Genomic DNA, 20,759 nt, shown 5'->3' on the forward strand with positions numbered 1-20,759 from the left:
CTTTTTCCAATAAAATGTTACTGTACACAGTACATTTGTATTGTTGTTTTGAATATGTACATCAAGCTCCTTATCTATTTGAACATGCCAGAATTCAAGAGACTGCCACACATGAGCTCAGTAACATGGAAGAATACCATTTATTTTTAATTTCAAACATTTCATAAAGATACACAAATATAAATGTAAAACGTGTTGCACTTAATGGGACAATAACTTGGTTCCACTTGCAGGAACTGTTTTGTTGCATTGTTGCTGGGATACTACAAATAAAAGTCAAAATATTTTTGGTATGTTTCTTATAATTTTAGGATTCATGTCATAAAGCAGCCTTGTATACGACAGCTCACACTGAATCAGTATAGCAATGACTCATGGTCATTTTACATGAAAACCAGCTAAAATATCTTACAACTAATAGAAGTGAAATACAATAATAATTAAGTGATGGATCTTCACATGGGTAAATGATTATAATAGCTTTGCTTTAATATAATTGCACTAAAAGCTCCCCAAAAGGCATAACGACTTTAAATATTAACAATGAAATGCACAAATAAGCCTCCATCCATAAAACATAGCGGCTAAAACCATCTATGCAGCCACTGATAGCAATACCGTATGGTTTCAACTTCTCATAGCCATCCATGTGCCAGAGAGCATTTGGCCCTCTGCAGCTGTACTGTCGTCTTCTCAACCGTCGAGCTCGTCTCAGTTCCACACCTTGAGGGTCAACCAATTTGAGTATGCATCTTACAGTATCTTGTGACACCACAAATCCATGTTGAATTGCACGAAGATGTAGCCAACAATAACCTTGCATCTGTCCATTTGTCAGGATCTCTTGTTGGACAAAGGCTAGCACTTCCTCCAAGTTTGATTGATTCTTCCTTCTAAAAAGCCCAAGTCTTTACAAATTCTCTTTAGAGTTCGAACACTTATAATTGTCTGATGACTATGTGCTAAAATTGAAAGTATTTCTTTGTTACTGAAAGAAAGTCTGAAATACAGTCTTATTAAGTCCAAATCTGACATGTCAGCCACTGTTTCTCTCACTTTGAGAGGCAAACTTTTTGCAGAAGTCCTAGTTTTCTTTTTGACAGTGGTTGCTTGCTTTTGCAGAAATTGAAGAGGGCAATTCGGTCTCTGTACGAGGGAATGTAGTTTGCCAAAGTTGCGTCATCCATCAGTGCTATGACGTCACAGTCAATCTGCACACAAGAAGAAAGAAAAGACAGTCATTTTCTGCAACATTTTTACGAATTGCAAAGCAATATTACGGTTAAGCCTCTTAGGTCACCGCTAATGCCAGTAGGAGAGTACTGACTGTAGTTATCAGAAAAGCTATCTATTTTATGCAGGGCGAAACACAATAATGAAAGAAGCAAACTAAGGCATAGCCTTTCAGTAAATAATAAATCCTCTTCTGTATTTAAAAAAAAGCAGGACTTGATTGGTTATGATGTAGGTAGTACGTCTTCCAAGGATGTTCTACGACACTGTGGTGGCGTCTGCTGTCTTTTATGTTGTGGTCTGCTGGAGTGGTGGAATGGCAACGGACAACACCTCCACGCTCTCTGCATGAGACTGTACGACCACTGAGCAGCTCGATCAGCAGTAGACTTTTGTGTACACGCTTGTGTACATATATCTGTACATATGAATGTTACTTATGTATGCAGGACTATAACGCAGAGTCATAAATACACAGTCCATTTAGTCATTTAAGCAAAGGTATTACATAGAACACAAAGTAACATTGTAAATCAGTCTTTGGCACAATATCGGGATTATTTCGTTATTTATTTATTTAGTTTTGTGTTTATGCGAACAATATGCCGATTTGCGACTTTCTGCACTTCTATTGGTTGTGCGAACAAACGTCACGTCACTCCGAGGTCAAAGTTCAACGCGGCAGCGCTCCTCAGCCAGCACTTTTTATTTTATTGTTCTATAAAAAAAAATCAAATACTGTATTAAGTTTATTTTTTTTACCGGTAGTGAACTGTAGTGTAGCCTACCATTTCCACACGTAGGCGTTAAGTGCAATGGGCAGCTCAAAGTATAAGATATGATTTCCTTCTTGAGCTGACATACATTACACAGTGCAGGAGAACGATGATGTCATTCTGACATTATAAACAGTTAACAGTTTGCTCATTTCTTCCGACACTGTACCACTAATGTATACACACAGTTAGATGCACTACATTAGTTTGTGTTAGCTAACATGTTGTGAGGGGATCGTCAGTCGGCCACCGTCAGAACAACAACCGGGGCTGTGTCGGTGGCAGTGTATGAACCATTTTTCTGAGTGAAATATCCGCATAAACATTCATTACAGTTTCTCCCCTCCGCTGTACTAAGTGTAACATACTTGTACACATCAAATATATCAGTGATTTTGGCAGGCGGCTAGCATCTGTAAAACAGCTCCGCTTAACTGCCTTGAAAAACTCTGAAATAGTAGAACAATAAAATAAAATGCAACGAACCCATCTGGGATGATCCTGCGATCAACAACAGTTAAGACGTCAATTCACCTAGTATACTGTAACATCGTGAAACACGTTCATTCCTATATAACATTATAAGCTAACAAGCATGCTAACCGCTAACGTAACTGTACCGTAACTGTTTTCCTGTAAAAATAGTAGACATCAAACTATTTCTCTTTTTGTTACTCACCTTCTGCTCTTCCATTAATAAAATAGCATCTTCGGGGACCCCTCGGCCACGCAAAAAATCACTTATATCCACCATATTTCGTGAATTAGTTCTCAACCTGCCAAACTGGACACATCGCTGTCACTGAAGCTGGAAGCCTGCAGGTGCCCACCTCAAAATCCTGAGATTAAAGTCAGAATTCTGAGAAAAAAGTCAGAATTCTGAGAAAAAAGTCAGAATTCTGAGATTAAAGTCAGAATTCTGAGAAAAAAGTCAGAATTCTGAGATTAAAGTCAGAATTCTGAGAAAAAAGTCAGAATTCTGAGATGAAAGTCAGAATTCTGAGAAAAAAGTCAGAATTCTGAGATTAAAGTCAGAATTCTTCCCCCCCCCCAGTGTCCCTAATCCTCTGCCGTATAATGTGGACGCGGAGCGCTTTCAGACGAGAACGCCGTTTTCAAATCTATCCGGGCTAGTGTGGACGTAGCCTTAGCATGTGCACCTTTACAGAGCCAGTCCTCGGCCTCATTATGCAGCACAGTGTGAATTAGACAGTGACATCAGCAGCACTGAGACATCAGCTCACTATGATCCTGAAAGATCTCAATCAGTCGTCTGAGTGAATAACTCAACCAGGTAAAACATATATTATGTACTTTAACTTCTGTGTCATATAAAATGATTTTTCCACTGTAGTTTGAATCATTTTATTTTGGTATTTCTCCTCTATCATCACTGCTCAGCACCTGAAAATGTCTTTGCACTTGTAATTATCCATAATTATCCATATAAGTCAATGAGATACTTTCACATTACACATAGTGTCTCACAAACAGAAATACCAAGGAGCAGTGTTGATGGGATTTATGGTATTCTGGCACATTTTTGACACATGCTGGGTTTGGTGGGAGGAACCCAATAAAAGGACCATGTTTGTTTGTTTTTTTCAAACTGGGTCAAACTGTGCTTTTTAAAGTTGATGATCTGTGAGAAACTTGATCCACTGATTTATTAATTATAAGTAAAAAATGGCAATGGTTGAATTAATTAATTTAAGGAATTTAATTATTACAATAAAAGTTTGGAGGTGTTTGGGTCATTTAGGATTAGTCACCTGGAAGTGAAACAGAGGGGATTGTGGGACGCTGAGGCTGAAGACAGCAAGTCATACGAATCTAATCTAATGTGGCAGAGATAGATATTAAACTAAATTAGTTGAAATTCCTGTGCATGTGTAATTATACATATACAATAACTGAAAGCATTTGTCATTGTGAACAGAGTGTCTGCAGCAGGCTTTCACAAAAGTCGTATTTGTATATTCCTGCTGCAGTTGTTTCAGTGTGGGGCCTTAAAGCTGTAAGTAGTTAATAAATGCTTAATTACAGAATATTATTGAGTGTAATTACTGCGTTGTACTTCACAGCTTTGAGTTGTAACCGGCAGACTCGGCAGAGATGGTTTTGTTTCTCACTGAATGCTTAAAAGTGTAAAACTTTCGTGAGAGCCATCATAGACATGAATTTATTCTTTAAATTTAAAGTTTAAAATGAATGAAAAAGAAAACCAAAAAGAAAAACACTTTCATATGTTTTATATTCATTGTTAAGCAAAAATATTTCAACTTTTCTTTGAATGTTGAAGCTTGAAAAGTAAAATCAGCAGCTTCAGTGGGGTGATGGATACTATGGGAGGTAAAAAAATGTTATTTTTTAAACCTTTTGCATTAAGCTGTCGTTACAATCATCAGGATTTATTTTGGCTCTGCAAAGGATTCATACAAGGTTACAAAGAGTTAACTAGTCTCAGGAGGAAGCACAGTTACCAACATTGATGTGCCGTCCATGTTTGTCCAGACTCTTTATGTATTTAATACTTTAAAGGATTTTAATTGGAGGGCAGAGAAGATTTATGGCATCATTTCCACATCTGTGTCATGTGTTGAACTTACTGATTTTTGGTGTGATTTTCAGTGCAGCCCTCAGACACTCAGTAAAGTTTGTATCAATAAAGATTTACTGTTTCAGTTCTGCTCAACTGCTCATTAACACAAATATCCACTCAGGCAATCACAGTAACTCCATCACTTATAGACATGCCAGCCACGCCGAGGCAGTAATTCAAACTGAGCATCAGAAAGAGGATAAAGGTGATTTACATGACTTTAAACACGGCGTGGTTGTTGGCGGGATGGTCTGAGTATTTCAAAAATTCCCGACCTGTTGGAATTTTCCCAAACAAGCATGAATTTGCAGTGAGCAGTCTGGCAAAGAGAGAACACCCAGCGAGCAGCACGTCTCTGGGTGAACGTGCTTTGTTGATGCTAGAAGTCAGAACGGTGAGACGGTGATTCGAAAGCCACTCATTATAGCCAAGATATGCAGAATAGCATCTCTGAATGCAAAACATACCGAACCTTGATGCTGTTGGACTACAACACTTACAGCTATATAAACAGAACTTGCAATATGAAATATACTTAGCAGGAAGCTTAATGCTGCTAGAATGCTAATTCAATCTACTGACATGATGCATCTCATGCTGATGTCAGTAAATGTTGAGTTACTAATTAACGTTAGCTAACTAGTTTACTGTATTTGAGATTAAGGCTGCATCTCAGTCTCGCCTGCGGCTGTGAGGTCTGTGTTCTTCTGAGCTTTTTGAGCTTTTTTTTTTGATTAATAATAAAACTCTGCAAACATTTTCTGATAATTACTTGATTATGTTTGTGATGCTGAGAATAATGAAAAGGTTTTTTATATCAGCAACATATAACAAAAATAACATAATAAATAACATGCATTAGGCTAACAAAAACCAACAGAAGAATTGTAGTAGCTAGCATCACCATATCATTTATATGTGCTCTGCAGATAAACATGCTTTCTTGGCGTTACCCTGTTTATTTACAAGTTGTTAGTGTTTGAATTTGCACCGTGTTAGCAGCCTTTCACATGTGACAGCATCCAGCTGGAAGGCCGTCAGCTACTTCACACTTCAGTAATCTGCCATTCATCCACATGCAAATAGTGCTTGTGTAATCTGCAGCTCATTTCCACTCACCTGTTGCTAACACTGCAGAGCTGCAGTGCAGAGCTGTGATCATTCACAGGTTTCAGCTATCAGCCTGCAGCCAGCAGTGTGTTTTGATCACTGCTGATATAATGAAATCTTCAGCCACTGAATTTAAAAAAATCCCTTTTAAAATTTATTTTAGAATTTAAGTTTTTTTTTAGTTAAATTATTAAGTATTGTGTCTCATAATAGGATTTTTATTAGAATATGTAATTGTACTTACTTTATATAAAATTTATTTTCATTGGCCACTTTATTAAACACACCTGTTCAACCGCTCATTAACTCATCAGAGGTGCATCAGAATAGAGAAGAAAGGTGATTTCAGCGACTCTGGTCGTTGTTGATGATAGATGAGCTCGACTGAGGATTTCAGAAACTGCTGATCTCTGGAATTGTCCCAGACAGGCACCTCAGGGTTGGTCGAGAACACTCTGAAAGAGAGAACATCCAGTGAGCAGCAGTTCTCTGGGAGAAAATACCTTACTGATGTCAAAGGTCAGAGGAGCATGGACAGACTGCTTTGAGCTGATGGGAAGGAAACTGTAACTTAAATAATTGAGTCACTGGAGTCACAGGAGTCACTGCCACACTGGGAGCGACTCCTGTGAGCGAAGAACAAGAAACCGAGGTTATAATTCACACAGGCTCACTGAACAACAGGAGACTGGGAAAAAGTTTGTGGTCTGATGAGTCTCAGTTTCTGCTGTGACACAGACGGGTGGATGAGATCGTGGCATAATCAGCATGACATCCTGCCCCGTGTCCAGTGTGGTGGTGTGTTTGTGTGAGAGATATCGGCTTGGCACACTTTGGGTCCCTTAGTACCAGCTGAGTGTTGTTTAAATCCCACAGCAAACCTGAGTATTGTTGATGACCATTTAATTCAATTCAACTTTATTTACACAGCAGTCGCCTCAAGGTGCTTTATATTGTAAGGTAGACGCTACAATAATACATACAGAGACAAACCCAACGATCATATGACCCCCTATGAGCAAGCACTTTGGCGACAGTGAGAAGGAAAAACTCCCTTTTAACAGGAAGAAACCTCCGGCAGAACCAGGCTCAGGGAGGGGCGGGGCCATCTGCTGCGACCAACCATGTCTCAACATGGCTACTGGCTACTATATGGCTGCTTCCAGAACAAGTTCAAAGGTCACAGTGAGTCCCCTGTAGGTCAGTGCATCCGCAGTCAGCAGAGCTGCATCAGTTGTGATGTCATCAAACTATCAGGGGAATGTTTCAAGCCCTTTGCTAAATCTGTACCATAAACCATTAATACACTACTAGAGTAAATGCAGTGCCAGCAATGGCTCCTAATGAAGTGTCTGCTGCACATTTTTGCTGCTCTCCACAAAATCACATCTGAACCTGGACAGAAGGGGCAATAAGCCTGAAGTGAAATCCACCTTGTGTGAAGCGTGTGAACACAATCATCTGCAAAGCAGCCTGGAAGAAGAGTTTGTAGCGCGTGCCAAGATAAATGGCATCAAAACAGGCGAAGAGCTTTTCTCAGAGGCTTTCACGTGGCGCTCTCAGCTTTAGAAGTGTGAAGAATACAAAACAAAAGAAAGTAAAAGAATGTGAGAGGAAAGTTCCCATAGTGCATATTTCTCATCTGTGTGAAATGAATGTACTTGCTAAATTGTTAGGTTCAAAATGTTGCCTGTCTGTGTCGACCGGGTGCGAGAAGAGAAGCTTTTAGATGCTTTTTGACAACCTGACAAGTACTTTCTTCAAAGTCCCTCCTGAGTATAAGATGTACAGTCTTTTGGATGTTTCTGCTGGTCAGCACTGACACGCTTTCTTTACTTGCATGTCTCGAGTAACAAAGATCAACACAAAAACAAATTCATTATATATTTCATGTACAGGTGCTGTGACGTGTCCAACAGCGTCTTCAGCCTTTGAGCTCTTTCTGCTTTCAGCTGCTGAAGGTGTAAAGTCTGGATTAGCCTTCTGGTTCCTTCTTCATAAACTCCTCATCACAGTCTCATAGTTTGGACCTTGTAACATTTCAACACAAGTCTTAACTACAGTAAAGCAGCAGTATTAACAAACAGGCACGCACAGCAGTGAACTCTGCATGACTCCGTCACAACTCCGTCTCTGATATAGAATAAGATTAAGATATTTGTTCATGATGCATTTTTGCCATTTGCAATCGAGAGGAGGGATCTCTCTCTGAGCGTGATTGTGTGAGAAGTGGAGGAGGCTGCTGCAGTGTGTGGCGCACACACACACACACACTCACACACTGTTCTTATTGACACTGACGGGAAGAACAGGGCACTCAAAAATGTAACTACACTCGGCGCCCTTGTCAGTACTGACAAATGTAATTTCTACAAGTCTCTTGCACATATGGCATAAATCATGCTCATTACTGCTGCCTCCTTCATCAGTGCCAGGACTGAATGAAGATCTGTGAAACATCAAATCAAAGCAGCCCTGAGTGATTGAATGATGAAACCAGCTGTCCTACATCTGAAAACAGTTTACCATTATTATACTGCGGGATGCTTTCAGCATGGTTAGACATCGGTCATATATGCAGTACATTAGTGTCAGTGGCATCACTGTGATGAAATGTAAATCATTCAGTTTTAGGACCGACACCAAAGTGCAGCCTCCCAGCTCTGGATTATCTCTTCGTGACCGTTGGCCGGGCGCTTTCAGCAGTGTCGTGACTTCAATTTGTTTTCGACAATAACCTTGTCTCAAGTGCTTCTGTAAATCCTCGGCTTTTGCAGTGTAGGATGTCATGAAGCCAGAGAAGCCACGCCGTTAAATCTGTCTGCCGTTTTCATCTCTGGTAAAGAAGCAAAACAGTCTGGTCAAAATTATGCACCTGCGAGTCCAGCGGCACATTCCTCTCTCTCACAAGATGGTCTGTCAGTGAACCAAAGGCATGCAGGAATCATGTTTACTGCTTAATATCGTACCCATTTCTCATCAGGCTCATAAACCACTGTGAGGTTATGAATATTAAAGTCATTGTGGATTTTTTCTAACTTGATTTAATCAGGTGAAATTTTCCTTAAGCTAAAACTGTTCGTCCCAAAACACAAAGATGATGTTGTACTATTATGCTACACGGGTGCTGTAAGGTGATAATTATCCGTACAGTAACTTGCATTGAGCCATGGCAATGCTTTAAACTGAGCATGATCGTGTGCCCGGTGTGCAGCAGTGTAAAAGGGGAGCAGTATGAATCACTCCTGTGCTTCCTGTGAGGTTAAACTGTTTGCTATTTTCTGAAGTTTCAAGCAGGCTGTTTAATCAGGCCCAGTTCGGTTTGATGTGTCTCTGTGGGAAGCACAGGGGATTTTCAGCTCAGCTAGACTCTGGGGCCTATGGGAGGCTAATCACATGCTGACTAAAATAATACAATGTAAGTGCATACTGCAAGGCTGCAAAGCCTATTAAATAAAGGCAGTAGAAGCTTTTATTAAGCGTTTCCTCCATATTCATCGCAGAGGTCTGCCTCACTGTTATCCACAAGGGCGTATGAATAATGTCAGACCGCTGGACAAACTCAACATGTGAATGAAATCAGGGACACTTCCTCTCCTAGGCAACAAAAACATAATCTTGTATCACATTTTTGCAGCACTTAATTGTAGCGCTCGACAGAAAAAAACAGCTGAATGTGAATTTATGAGAGCCAGTAATTACGGCACAACTGTGAAAACAAATGAAAGGTCACGACTGACGCTGAATAAAGGTGTTTCATTCTAGGACTGCAGCTGACAATTCCTCTCATTATTGATCTGCTGATGATTATTTCTCTCACTGTTTGGTTCATGAAATGTCACAAGCGTTCACAGATGTGGAGGCTGGTGAAGACGCATTTACTGTGGACATTTCTAACTTTACCAGTTCACTCATGTCAGGTTTATGATCTGCTAACCAATGCATCAGCCCAAATCTGACATCACACATTATTATGACCTATCATTGCACTTGTATTACTCTGTGATGCTTGTTGTTGTTATTTGCTGGTTGTGTATCCACTGTGAGGCCGTATAGAGTTGGCACGATGCTGTGCACACCGATCTTCACCCAGCTGTGTACTGGCATGTGAACGCCGCTGCTGTGCTCATTATTCTTGCTAATGTGAAATGAGACTGAGTGGTCTTCTAACCTCTTTAAGGGCCCACGGGGCCGATCAGCTCACCTAACAGTTAGCATGCCTCAGAGCAGTGGGCGGCCTGTGGAAATTCAAAAACCACTTTGGTGTGACCACCAGTGTCACTCTTTGTACTGAGGACACAGTAGCAGGATACCCAGATGCATTTTTTGCTCATTAAAAGAATGAGCAGGTCAAAAGACGCCATCTGAATATTATTGCTCACATACTGCAAATGAATGTCAATTGAACAGGTTCAAAGATGTCGAATTGCTGTGTGAATAATTTCAGGATATTATTGCTGTGGGAACAAAGAGAAAGCACTAGTCGCTGTGTGAGTCGGAGTTAGGACTGACATCTGAAATTCATGCCATGTCTTTATCGTGCTTGACTCAGTGTAGTAGAGACTTTTTGTATGAAGCTAAAAGGACACACTCCTCAAGGTTGCCGATCAACAGTATAGTTCCACACAGTGCGTGTCTGACCACTGCCACATAATGGAGCTGAAGATAACATGTCCTCTAGCCTCCTCCAGCTTAATCCCCTCATCAATGTTTCACACATCAGGTTGTTAGGAAGGGATCCAGGTCAAAGCCTTGTTAGATCTCAATCTCAGTCAATTTACACAGGATGACGGCTTAGGATGATACAATCAACAACCTCCTGGCACTGTGGCATGGATTGCTAATTAATTAACTTAGCTTAGGCCTGACAAAGGAGAGCTTATGTGCCACCATTGTTTCATCAGTATTTAATAAATGACTCTGGAGAGCGAGCGATGCACGGCCGAGCACAGCGGCGCAAACGGGGAGCTGCTGAAATGACCGTGGCAAAGTACTGCCATGTTTATTTTTTTGCAAATGTCATCTTTGAAGTGATCGCATAGACTTTGATCTCATGGCAATATGAAGACAAAAGGCCTCTGCTAGCCTGTGCAGCACCACGCCATAGATTCACATTAGGAGCGTGATTGACGGAGAAGAAGTTCTGAGTTTTTAATCCTTGCTTTCACTGCCACAGAGACCATCGTCTCCTCATTGAAATTCACAGGGCTGTTCCCAATAAGAGGGGAACATTTATTTCATTTCCATACACTCAGTCCCATTCATTTACGCTGTCTCTGGTGTACCTACCCAGAACATGTACCTTTTCTTAGTTTAACAATCATGCCGTGCGCTTGGAGACATTCCCAGCTGTGGGGAGCGTGAACCAGGAAATCAGCTTACACTGGTAATTAGTTTGCCCATTTTGTTACTGACAGTTGAACTGCTTTCATCAAAATGCCGCAGACTTCCGTCGCCATAGCACACCGGTATTAGTGCCTGGTGATTGTCAGCTCCTCCCAGCAAACAAGTCCTTGTATCAATATCATGCTAACTATCTATGCCACCCATTTAGCGGGTATGAAATTCCATCTTCTGTGCACGTTTTCCCTCCCAGGAAAACAGCCTCTCTGATAACAAAGATGTCAAACCTCCTGATAATCTGTGTAACAGTGCTTTGTCTGCAAGCCAAGGCCAATATTGTCAGTAATAAGGGGAAAAAAGGCCTTTGAACAATGTCAGCTTGTTTCTGCAGGTATCCAGTGTTTTTTCCTTTGAAAGACTCATTAAATTTATGCAAATGACATTGTCACCCCTTGAAATATGCAAATGTAGTCCTTGCAGTGTGTTATGAGACGAGTGCGCTGCAAAAGTGGAATGCTCTTTCATTGCAATATAAGAGGAGGTGGCAGTTTGGGTGGTAACAAGGTCTGCAAATATTTTGGCCTTCTCTTTATATTATTTTCTAAATTGAAATGAGTGTCTGTTCATCCACCCATCTATCTCATATATATATATATATATATATATATATATATATATATATACATATATATATATATATATATATATATATATATATATATATGCCAACTGTCTTGGTTTTCATGTGAAGTATGACCCTGAAGGTAAGCGCGTCATGGACTAAAGTAAAACAGTATGTTGGATGTGCCAGCAATGCTCAGTTACATTGGTGGGAACTAGTTTGTTAGCGCAGTTAGCTCGTTAACGTGTTGGCCGTCCAGCCCCACGCACGGGGCGATCCGCGGTAGCTCGTTAACGGAGATTTGCCGTGTTGTGGCGTTAACGTAATTTCAACGAGATTTACGCTGACAGCACTAGTGGGAACACAACGAATATGACTGCACATTTACGCCGACATCATCCTAGTGCAAAGACAAGTGGAAGGAGAGAAAAACAACAAGCACGCATGCTACAAACTTTACCCGAGTCATTTAGACAGCCGTTAGCACATGATTCTCCTTATGGGGACCTGATATGTTTAATATGCTGCTGAGAATATAGCCCAGAAGAAGCGTATAGTATAGCTTTTATTTTGGAAAGAGCCATTTCTCTGTAATAAACTCTCTTTTCCAAAGATGAGTGATTCCTCAATCAGATACAGGGCTCGCAGATTTTTCCAGTCGGGCTACCAAAATCTATCTCTGCCCTGCCCGTCGGCCTATTGTAGGAAGGAAAAATCTATGTCTATGCTTTTGCATTCTTTCGGAAATGTAGCTGGGTAATTATGTCATTGGCATCGGTGAGCCACTGTCAATGTGACATATTGAAATCGCGTTTGAATTTGTGCTTGTTTTTTGCTTTCACTTTGCAATCGCGTGAACTGTGTATAGAGAGCGACAGCACTGATTGGTGAGTGATGATAATTTGCGCACCAATTCCTCTGACATCATCTTATCAATCGTTAGCTTACTATGCAAACATAACAAGTGAAATCTCCCGCAGCAAGCTTAAACATGTGAGAGGTTGATCGCAGAGAATTGCTGAGTGTTATGTTAGTGCGTGTGTAAAAGCAGCAGGATATATATTTTAGTTCTGCTGAGCCAAATAAGACAGGTCAGGGTGAAGAAGTGACAGCCAAAGAAAAGCTTACCACAAAACGGAAAAGTTATGATAAATCAGACTATAAGGCAAAAAGAAAGTGCAGCTTTATGGTTTCATGGACAAAAATTTCTGTGGCTGCAATATGACAAGCTAAATAACCAGGGCTGCACATAAGTGGTCCACAGGTGTGCATTCGCTGTCAAAATAAAAAACGCGCACAAGATAAGAAGTTGCAACACGTGTTTGCATACATAAGATTTTCAGGAGGAGGACAGACATTTGTTTAGAACTCTTAAAGATGTCGAAGAAGCTCCTTTAAGCAATTACTGTGATGTTCCTCCACCTCCAAAGAAATGTCAGAAGGAGTCCGAACCACAAAAGAAGCTTGTATTCTCTGAAAAGTGGTTGCAGGAGGTGAGCTGGCTTCAAACAAATGATGAACGCACAGAGATTTGGTGCAGAATGTGCCGTGAAAATTTAATAAATGACAACTTAAAAAGGCATGAACTTTTTTTTTTGTATCGAAAAAATATCGAACCGTGACACCAAAGTATCGAACCGAACCGAACCGTGACATTTGTGTATCGTTGCACCCCTAATATATATATATATATATATATACATATATATATATATATATATATGTATATGTATGTATATATATATATGTATATGTATGTATATATATATATATATACATATATATATATATATATATATATATATATATATATATATATATATATATATATATATATATATATATATATATATATATAAAAACACCCAGCTCGGGTCCTCTACCAGAGGCCTGGGAGCTTGAGGGTCCTGCGCAGTATCTTAGCTGTTCCCAGGACTGCGCTCTTCTGGACAGAGATCTCCGATGTTATTCCCGGGATCTGCTGGAGCCACTCGCCTAGCTTGGGAGTCACTGCACCTAGTGCTCCGATTACCACGGGGACCACCGTTACCTTCACCCTCCACATCCTCTCGAGCTCTTCTCTGAGCCCTTGGTATTTCTCCAGCTTCTCGTGTTCCTTCTTCCTGATATTGCTGTCATTCGGAACCGCTACATCGATCACTACGGCCGTCTTCTTCTGTTTGTCTACCACCACTATGTCCGGTTGGTTAGCCACCACCATTTTGTCCGTCTGTATCTGGAAGTCCCACAGGATCTTAGCTCGGTCATTCTCCACCACCCTTGGGGGCATTTCCCATTTTGACCTCGGGACTTCCAGGTTATACTCGGCACAGATGTTCCTGTACACTATGCCGGCCACTTGGTTATGGCGTTTCATGTATGCCTTGCCTGCTAGCATCTTGCACCCTTCTGTTATGTGCTGGATTGTCTCTGGGGCATCTTTACACAGCCTGCACCTGGGGTCTTGCCTGGTGTGATAGACCCCAGCCTCTATGGATCTTGTACTCAGAGCTTGTTCTTGTGCTGCCATGATTAGTGCCTCTGTGCTATCTTTCAGTCCAGCTTTGTCCAGCCACTGGTAGGATTTCTGGATATCAGCCACCTCCTCTATCTGCCGGTGGTGCATACCGTGCATGGGCCTGTCCTTCCATGATGGTTCCTCGTCTCCCTCCTCTTTCTTGGGTTTCTGCTACCTGAGGTATTCACTGAGCACGCTGTCAGTTGGGGCCATCTTCGTGATGTATTCTTGGATGTTCATTGTCTCATCCTGGACTGTGGTGCTGACACTCACCAGTCCCCGGCCCCCTTCCTTCCGCTTAGCGTACAGCCTCAGGGTGCTGGATTTGGGGTGAAACCCTCCATGCATGGTAAGGAGCTTTCTTGTCTTTATGTCAGTGGCTTCTATCTCCTCCTTTGGCCAGCCTATTACCCCAGCAGGGTACCTGATCACGGGCAGGGTGTACGTGTTGATGGCCCGGATCTTGTTCTTACCGTTCAACTGACTCCTCAGGACTTGTCTGACCCTCTGCAGGTACTTGGTGGTTGCAGCTTTCCTAGCGGCCTCTTCATGGTTCCCATTCGCCTGCGGGATCCCTAGGTACTTGTAACTGTCCTCTATGTCTGCAATGTTGCCTTCTGGTAGTTCAATCCCCTCAGTTCTGACTACCTTCCCTCTCTTTGTTACCATCCGACTACACTTCTCCAGCCCGAACGACATTCCAATGTCATTGCTGTATAGCCTGGTAGTGTGGATCAGTGAATCGATGTCTCGTTCTTGGCATACAGCTTGATGTCATCCATGTACAGGAGGTGGCTGACAACTGCTCTGTTCCGTAGTCGGTATCCGTAGCCAGTCTTGTTAATGATCTCACTGAGGGGGTTCAGGCCTATGCAGAACAGCAGTGGGGACAGAGCATCTCCTTGGTAGATCCCGCACTTGATGGTGACTTGTGCTATGGGCTTGGAGTTGGCCTCTAGTGTAGTACGCCACATCCCCATTGAGTTCCTGATGAAGGCTCTTAGGGTCCCATTGATCTTGTACAATTCTAGGCATTCCAGTATCCAGCTGTGGGGCATTGAGTCATAGCCCTGTTCATCTTAGCCGATATGATGCCTGACAGGCGCTTCCATGTAGTACTGAGGCAGGTTATTGGTCGGTAGTTGGAGGGGACTGGTCCCTTCTTGGGGTCCTTGAGGATCAGGACCGTCCGACCTTCGGTTAGCCATTCCGGGTGTCCCTCGTTAACTAGCAGCTGGTTCATTTGTGCTGCCAGACGCTCGTGGAGTGCAGTCAGCTTCTTTAGCCAGTAGGCGTGAACCATGTCGGACCCTGGTGCTGTCCAACTCTTCATACTGGAGACCCTTTCTTGGATATCTGCCACTGTGATGGTTACTGGACCCTGTTCAAGGAGGTCGCTATGGTCTGCCCTCAGATCCACTAGCCACTGAGCATTGCCGTTATGGGTTGCGTCCTCCTCCCATATGCTAATATATGTATATATATATATCTCTATATCTATATCTATATATATATAGATATATATATATACAGTGGGGCAAAAAAGTATTTAGTCAGCCACCGATTGTGCAAGTTCCCCCACTTAAAATGATGACAGAGGTCAGTAATTTGCACCAGAGGTACACTTCAACTGTGAGAGACAGAATGTGAAAAAAAAATCCATGAATTCACATGGTAGGATTTGTAAAGAATTTATTCGTAAATCAGGGTGGAAAATAAGTATTTGGTCAATAACAAAAATACAACTCAATACTTTGTAACATAACCTTTGTTGGCAATAACAGAGGTCAAACGTTTACTATAGGTCTTTACCAGGTTTGCACACACAGTAGCTGGTATTTTGGCCCATTCCTCCATGCAGATCTTCTCAAGAGCAGTGATGTTTTGGGGCTGTCGCCGAGCAACACGGACTTTCAACTCCCGCCACAGATTTTCTATGGGGTTGAGGTCTGGAGACTGGCTAGGCCACTCCAGGACTTTCAAATGCTTCTTACGGAGCCACTCCTTTGTTGCCCGGGCGGTGTGTTTTGGATCATTGTCATGTTGGAAGACCCAGCCTCGTTTCATCTTCAAAGTTCTCACTGATGGAAGGAGGTTTTGGCTCAAAATCTCACGATACTTGGCCCCATTCATTCTGTCCTTAACACGGATCAGTCGTCCTGTCCCCTTGGCAGAAAAACAGCCCCATAGCATGATGTTTCCACCCCCATGCTTCACAGTAGGTATGGTGTTCTTGGGATGCAACTCAGTATTCTTCTTCCTCCAAACACGACGAGTTGAGTTTATACCAAAAAGTTCTACTTTGGTTTCATCTGACCACATGACATTCTCCCAATCCTCTGCTGTATCATCCATGTGCTCTCTGGCAAACTTCAGACGGGCCTGGACATGCACTGGCTTCAGCAGCGGAACACGTCTGGCACTGCGGGATTTGATTCCCTGCCGTTGTAGTGTGTTACTGATGGTGACCTTTGTTACTTTGGTCCCAGCTCTCTGCAGGTCATTCACCAGGTCCCCCCGTGTGGTTCTGGGATCTTTGCTCACCGTTCTCATGATCATTTTGACCCCACGGGATGAGATCTTGCGTGGAGCCCCAGATCGAGGGAGATTATCAGTGGTCTTGTATGTCTTCCATTTTCTGATGATTGCTCCCACAGTTGATTTTTTCACACCAAGCTGCTTGCCTATTGTAGATTCACTCATCCCAGTCTGGTGCAGGTCTACAATTCTTTTCCTGGTGTCCTTCGAAAGCTCTTTGGTCTTGGCCATGGCGGAGTTTGGAGTCTGACTGGTTGAGGCTGTGGACAGGTGTCTTTTATACAGATGATGAGGTCAAACAGGTGCCATTCATACAGGTAACGAGTGGGGGACAGAAAAGCTTCTTACAGAAGATGTTACAGGTCTGTGAGAGCCAGGGATTTTCCTTGTTTGAGGCGACCAAATACTTATTTTCCACCCTGATTTACGAATAAATTCTTTACAAATCCTACCATGTGAATTCATGGATTTTTTTTTCACATTCTGTCTCTCACAGTTGAAGTGTACCTCTGGTGCAAATTACTGACCTCTGTCATCATTTTAAGTGGGGGAACTTGCACAATCGGTGGCTGACTAAATACTTTTTTGCCCCACTGTATATATATATATATATATATATATATATATATATATATATATATATATATACATATATATATATATGTATATATATACATATATGTATATATATACATATATATATATATATATATATATATATATATATATATATATATATATATATATATATATATATATGTATATATATATATATATATATATATATATATGTATATATATTATCTATCCATCCGTCTATCCATCCATATTTATCTGTGTATCCATCCATCCTTCTTGGCTCTAAATCTTATGTAGATTGTAGGAAGCCTGGTTATTTCCCCTCTCATGGCGCCACATTGTGGGAAAATGCATTTGTGGGTTGAGTTCGTGAGAATCACCAGATCTTCTCTGTGAATGCAAAACAACTTATTCACTTATTGAATTTGTTTTTGTTGTTTGGATCATTTGTTGGATGGGATGCTTGACGTCTGGAGAAAAACGTATTTTTGAGAATTTACCAGTTTATCCATTTAACTAACAGAGGCCTCAATAACATGTGGAAGAACCACACACAGCCACAACAGCCTGGCCCCTCCTCATGCTGGTCACTGCTGTGGGATGGCATCCCATTGTTCAACCAGCACATACTGGAGCCATTTTTCCATGATGTTTGTTCACCATCTTTCTTATATAGCTTACCATTGCTTCATAACACCATTTTCTCTAGGCAGGATTGAGATGAGGGCTGATAGCTATTAAACAGAAGCAGCCTATAACTTTCTTACCCGCCACCCCAGCTGTTTTAGTCTAATTGGCCTTGGCTCTTTGTCCTTTCTTTCTCACTTCTGCCTAAAGAGCAGTTTTATATTTTTTGCCACATCTGTGCCTTCCATGATCCTATCCTCGCCTCCAGTGTTGGCCACACATAATGTATTTACAACTAGACTGTTGATGCCTCCAGTGAAGCTCCACCGTGGCACGTGCTGAACAGCCCGTGAGACCATCTGCATCTTGCTGTTCAGCTACACTTTGTCTCTCTGGTCCAGATCTGCCGGGTCTACTGGAGCACCAGCACCTCCAGGCCTTGGTTCTGACTGAAGTGGATATTAACCAGCTTCTCCCAGCTGAGCTCTTTAAAATAGGATTAGGCGCGCTTACTGGCTTCTTAGGAAACACAGCTCCATTGGCTTACACTTATCTGTTATGAACAGTCATGAACTGATGGTGGAGGAATGAAGAACAAAATTAGCCTTTAGAAAAACAGTTCAAATAGCGTATGGTCTGCTGTAGCTCATCTGGTTTACAGTGTAACCTTGGTTCAAGTGATTCTTTCAACAATGGAGGTCGCAATTCATCACAAAGGCCAGCGTTGCTTACTTTCTGCAAAAAAGGACAGTCGGGTATTTAGACCCTCACTCATTAACTCTCTAACTGACCAACTGGGTCACATGAACTGATAAAAGCAAAACATTCTGTTATTTCATCTACGTTCAGCTGAAAATAATGTTCTTCACAAAGACGATGATAAAAAAAAATTTAATTTTAAAAGGATCTGAAGGTGTGAATGGATTTTTTCCTCCTTCTGTGAGTATTTCACAGTCAATGAAGGAAGTATTAAGGTGTTATCAACAATATCCTCAAATTATACTTCAATATCGGGGTGTTTGAAGGTTGAATGGGGGTGGGGGACAAAAAAATTCTGTCAGAAATAAATTTAAAATCAAACAATTTGGAAATGGATCCAATATTCAGCAAGTAGTTGATTTGTATCCAGCATTTAGAGAGGAGCTTATCATAATTACATTTAGTTCTACTGAGAAGTGAAGATCAATATCTCGAACTATCTCTTATCTAAAATAAGAGCTGGACCCTGTTGACTAATGTGCATTTATGTTTTAGATATTTTATTAGATAATCAGCATTAATCAGCATAACCATTAACCTTACAAAGGATATCAGCACCTTTTCAAATTATCTCTAGTAACTGCTGCCACATTTGTAGTTACTTTTATCACAGTTGGTGAACAGCAGGACTTTCTCAAAGCTCTATAAACAGACAGTTATACTTACATGACTCTAAAGTTACAGCAAACATGTGTAGTGAAAATTCTTGGTAGTCGTGTCTCCTTAAATGATGTTATTATCGCGACCGTCTGGTCCACAGTGTAGTTTCAGCATCACAGATGCTTCTGAATGAACATAGAAGTGTTACAGTAACATTAGAACATCTTCTTTCTTTCTAATTACAGGAATGAACCACAGACAGCATGGTTCTACACTGGTTTCTATACTGGTTTCTATACTGGTAATCCAGATCACAACCACGACAATATCGATTTTTAGATATGATATGAAGATTGCAAAGGATGTGACTTTTGCGATATCTACTTGTTTAGTTCATGTGCTACTGAAACTGGAACACAATCTGAACACAACAGCCTAATATACAATGAGATAATATTATTGCATAATATATAGTATAATATAATATATATAATATTTTTTTCTCTTTGTGCTGACATATTGGGCGATCGTAGCTCAAGAGTTGGCAGTTCGTCTTGTAATCGGAAAGTCGCCGGTTCGATCCCTGGGCTCTCTGTCCTGGTCGTTGTGTCCTTGGGCAAGACACTTCACCTACCGCCTACTGGTGTTGGCCAGAGGGGCCGATGGTGCAATATGGCAGCCTTGCTTCTGTCAGTCTGCCCCAGGGCAGCTGTGGCTACAACTGTAGCTGCCTCCACCAGTATGTGAATGTGAGAGTGAATGAATAGTGGAACTGTAAAGCGCTTTGAGGGACCCGAAAAGCGCTATATAAATGCAATCCATTATTATTATTATTATATTACATTTTATTTAGATAGTTTTTAGACCTAAAACTCAACTACTTAAACAACATTCACAGATGTAAAAACAAAAACCTTATCTGGTGTTATTTAATCATCATATTTAGATTGAACATCATAAAGAGGAAGATTTCTGAAAAAAAAGAGTGAATTTTGGTTCAAACATCAGAATAATTTGTTTGCCATTTAATAAACAAAATATTTGAAGTAGTGTATTCCCTGATAGAATGTTTTGTGTCAAACGATGAATGTTGTAAATACGGAAAAATGAAAATATGGTTGGAAACAGCATTTCTTCTGTATTCAGTTCAGGTCAAGGAGACTCTTGTATTTGTGTGACAGCTAGAAAACATCTCGCAGCTTTACCGCCTGCTCATCACCACGCAGGCAGTTATTTCCAGTTCTAACAATGTGACAGCATGATGAGATTTCAAATCTGTATGTGTATATGGAGGATGACTTCACCACCAGTGTTTGTTATAGCAACAACACATCCTCCAATAACACGGACAAACATGTTTTTACCGCTTTATTACTGGACGAGCCTGTGGTGCGCACACCTCGAGCTCCACTTTGTTCTCACTGACCTTGGTTTTATGCACCTGATCAGATT

Source organism: Neolamprologus brichardi, chromosome 16, assembly GCF_056152115.1.
Source record: "Neolamprologus brichardi isolate AB-2024 chromosome 16, ASM5615211v1, whole genome shotgun sequence".
In the NCBI taxonomy this organism is placed as follows: domain Eukaryota; kingdom Metazoa; phylum Chordata; class Actinopteri; order Cichliformes; family Cichlidae; genus Neolamprologus; species Neolamprologus brichardi.